The sequence below is a fragment of the Salvelinus sp. IW2-2015 genome, linkage group LG2 (assembly GCF_002910315.2).
Source record: "Salvelinus sp. IW2-2015 linkage group LG2, ASM291031v2, whole genome shotgun sequence".
Classification (NCBI taxonomy): domain Eukaryota; kingdom Metazoa; phylum Chordata; class Actinopteri; order Salmoniformes; family Salmonidae; genus Salvelinus; species Salvelinus sp. IW2-2015.
The window spans coordinates 39,398,147-39,402,001 of record NC_036839.1 but is presented as its reverse complement, the minus strand read 5'-3'; the positions used below and the strand labels follow the sequence as shown (position 1 = coordinate 39,402,001).

At 45.7% G+C, this 3,855-nt stretch overlaps 1 pseudogene; it reads left to right on the top strand.

Annotated features, from left to right (window-relative positions):
* Positions 1 to 3,234, top strand: part of LOC111971850 (inositol polyphosphate-4-phosphatase type I A-like) — a 53,724-nt pseudogene extending 50,490 nt beyond the window's left edge.
* The last annotated feature ends 621 nt before the right edge of the window (positions 3,235 to 3,855 follow it).

Genomic DNA, 3,855 nt, shown 5'->3' with positions numbered 1-3,855 from the left:
ACACACCCTTGACTGACCCTCTCCCTTACATTTGTCTGCTGGTCCTCCCTCCATCACCTCTCCATCCCCTCTCCTCCCTCCCTCCATCAACTCTCATCCCCTCCTCCTCCATCCCATCCCTCCCGTCATTTCCCTCCCTCCCTCCCTCCCTCCCTCCTCCCTCCCTCCCTCCCTCCCTCCCTCCCTCCCTCCCTCCCTCCTCCTCCTCCTCCTCCATCAATCCATCACCTTCCCCTCTCCTTCCCTCCCTCACCTCCCTCCCTCCCTCCATCACCTCTCCTCCCTCCCTCCCTCCATCACCTCTCCTCCCTCCCTCCATGCAACTCTCATCCCTCCATCCATCACCTCTCCCCTCCCTCCATCCATCCATTCACCTCCCTCCTTCCTTCCTCCCTCCCTCACCTCCCCTCCCTCCCTCCCTCCCTCCCTCCTCCCTCCCTCCCTCCCTCCCTCCCCCCTCCCCCCTCCCTCCCTCCCCTCCCTCCTTCCATCACCTCTCCTCCCACCACCACCCCTCCATCAACTCTCCTCCCTCCACCACCACTCCATCACCTCTCCTCCCTCCATCCACTCTCCTCCCTCCATCACCTCTTCTACCTCTACCCTCCAACACCCCTCCACCCTCCATCACCCCTCCATCACCTCTCCTCCCTCCCTCCACCTCTCCTCATCTTTCCTCCCCTCTCCTCTCGTTCACTCACTTCTCTGCCAGTGTCTGCTGTTCATTGATTCCCACATTGAAGAGAACAGGCTGCACCCGCAGCAGCATGCCGTTCTGGATCTCCCGCGGCAACGCATCAAACATCGCCGCTGGTAACGGAACCCTGACGTTGAAGCCGTCCCGGTTTCCCCGGTGATGACAGGCAGCATGTCTGGGGCCGAAGACCGAGGTTGCCTGGGTGACTTTAAAGGTGACGTTTCCGCAGATCCATCACGCCAACACTTCATGTCCTCCAACATGGCCAGCTCATCCCCTTTAAGATTGAAGAGAGAAAGGGTCAGAGTAGGTTTCAGTTCCTCCCCTTTTAAGATTGAAGAGAACGAGTGGTCAGAGTAGGTTTCGTTCCTCCCCTTTAAGATTGAGAGAACAAGTGGTCAGAGTAGTTTCGTTCCTCCCCTTAAGATGAAGAGATTCAAGTGGTCAGAGTAGGTTTTCAGATTCCTCCCCTTTCAGATTGAAGGAGAACAAGTGGCAGAGTAGGTTTCAGTTTCCTCCCCTTTCAGATTGAAGAGAACAAGTGGTCAGAGTAGGTTTCAGTTCCTCCCCTTTAAGATTGAAGGGAACAAGTGGTCAGAGTAGGTTTCAGTTTCCTCCCCTTTAAGATTGAAGAGAACAAGTGGTCAGAGTAGGTTTCAGTTCCTCCCCTTTAAGATTGAAGAGAATCTAAGTAGAGAGTGGTCAGAGTAGGTTTCAGTTCCTCTCCCCTCCCTCTATTCTTCCCTCTCCTCCCCCCTCTTCTTCCCTCCTCCCTCCTTCTCTTTCCTCTCCTCTCCTCCTTCCGACAGTGAGGGCTGCAGACGAGAGAACACCATGAAGAATGTAGGATGTCGTAAATACGCCTTCAACTCCCTCCAGCTGAAGGCCTTTCCCAAACAGTACCGCCCCCCTGAGGGCACCTATGGGAAAGTAGATACCTGATTGGACAGCTTCCCATCTCTCAAAGTAGCCAATAGAAGGGGACAGAGACTAGACAATGTCAACGTCAACAACAACATAAAAGCAAAATAACTTAATGAAAGCAACCGACCGCTTTATATAGTGCTGACTCACTGTTGATGTTATCTGTGGTAGATTGATAGCACTTCCCTCTCCTTTGCGATTAGAATCGCTGCGTTATGGAATGAGAACCACTACACGCACACAACAACAACAACAACAACTTAAAAACAGCTTTTCAAATGCATTGTCACAGATTGTATTGATGTAAAACCCCTTTAATTCTAGAGCTGCAGTTGTTTTAGTTGTATTTAGAGCTCTTATTATGTGGCCTGGGTTCTTACCACTGTCTCTCATGGAACTTTCAAGTGAAAATTAAACTTAGGTCAATTTAAAGACAACAAAACCTTTGTGTACAGAGCATCAATGTGTCATTTGCTCATGATTATACACAAGTATTAGATGTAAACACTTGTATCTGTGATGTATGAAGACCTATCCCAAACGTATTTGATAATGCAGCTGCTGGACAGGGTGAGTGCAAAATGGAGCACTACTATGCTGTGTTTTAGTTTTTCTACTGAGAGTCATACAGTTACAGTGGTCAAGGTGCATCTTTCCCTTGCCACTGCATGTTTATTTTCTGTTTTATATCTTGTCTTTGAGTGCATGGTACAATGCTCCACTATATTAGATGCAAGCATGGATGGGGTTCACACACAACAAAATTCATCCAAAAACAACTCAATTAAAATATATGCCCACAAGCTTGTAGATTGTATTCAACTGAAAAATAACATAGTATCCAAATCTTGCACTCCCCCCAACCCCTGTCTGTTCATAAAGTAATGTTTAGATACATGACCTAGATGGTAGGCATATTAACTTTAAATCAAACTATACACTCAGCCAAACTATAACATATTAGCTTAGAGTAAGGAACAGTGTTATAAGAAATATTATGTCGGCAGCTTTTCTCTGCGAGTTTCATCTCTTTTAAGAAGCCCAGAGGAATAGTACAACACTGATAGAAGCTAACTCACTCTGACGCTGCAGAGGGCGCCTGGCTGACTGGAACGCCACGGGAGCAATAAAACACTGCTTTTTATTTGTACAACCGATGGAGAGAAACTGAAGTGTCTTACTGTTGAATGCATTAGATAGAAAAGCCTTACATTATTATTGTACTTTTGGATATAATGGACTGGTACACTGCATAGAAAGAAGAACTGTTTAAAATTGACAGTGTTGTGCGTTAAATTGTACTGTGAACCCCTCACTAGCTTCTGTTTCCGTGTTTATCTATAGCTTTTATTGCACATTACAGAGACAGTTTATTTTTATTTATGAAAACATTAACTTTATTTTGCTGAATATTCTTGATGCTGATGCACTGGAAAAAGTTGCCAAAATGCTGCAAGTTTTATCCATTTAATTTGACATGTCATGTATTTTTCTTTGTATGTATTGAGCCACACACTTTCAGGTGAAAACATCTGTACAGGTACAGGCTTTGCTGTAAAATGTGCTTTCCCCATAAACTCTGTAATTTGAGCTATTAAAATATGAGCAGTAAACTGTTTCACCATATTCTGTGATATGTAAAGTATACCTCWGGTCTTTATATTCTATTCTGTCTGTCTGCCTGTCTGTCTGTGACATGTAAAGTATACCTCTGGTCTTTATAGTCTGTCTGTCTGCATGTCTGTGACATGTAAAGTATACCTCTGGTCTTTATAGTCTGTCTGTCTGCATGTCTGTGACATGTAAAGTATACCTCTGGTCTTTATATTCTGTCTGTCTGACTCACGTGCACACACACAGACCATTCTAAATTATCTTGATAAGGCGTCTTTAAGACCTTGAACTGTCTTTCTTTCCCTTTTTAACCTGGCAGTAGGCTTAACTGCTTTAATTCAGCTGTTGCATAGCAAACAACGTTTTAAACAAACGATGTTCTCTGATTTACTCCTGTAAAATAAGGAGCTCGTGCATTGTAATATAATGATGCATTAGCCTATGTGTTTTATCCACTGGAGAGAGATAGATACATACAGTCTACTACTCAATGCGGAGGGCATGAGCGGCAACACCGAACACTGCCTTTCGCTCAAGCTTGACAAGCTCCACCATTCGGCAAGGGCTTGGGAAGTAGCTACATTGTGGCCAATGTCAGGGTGACAGTCACCGTAAGCACA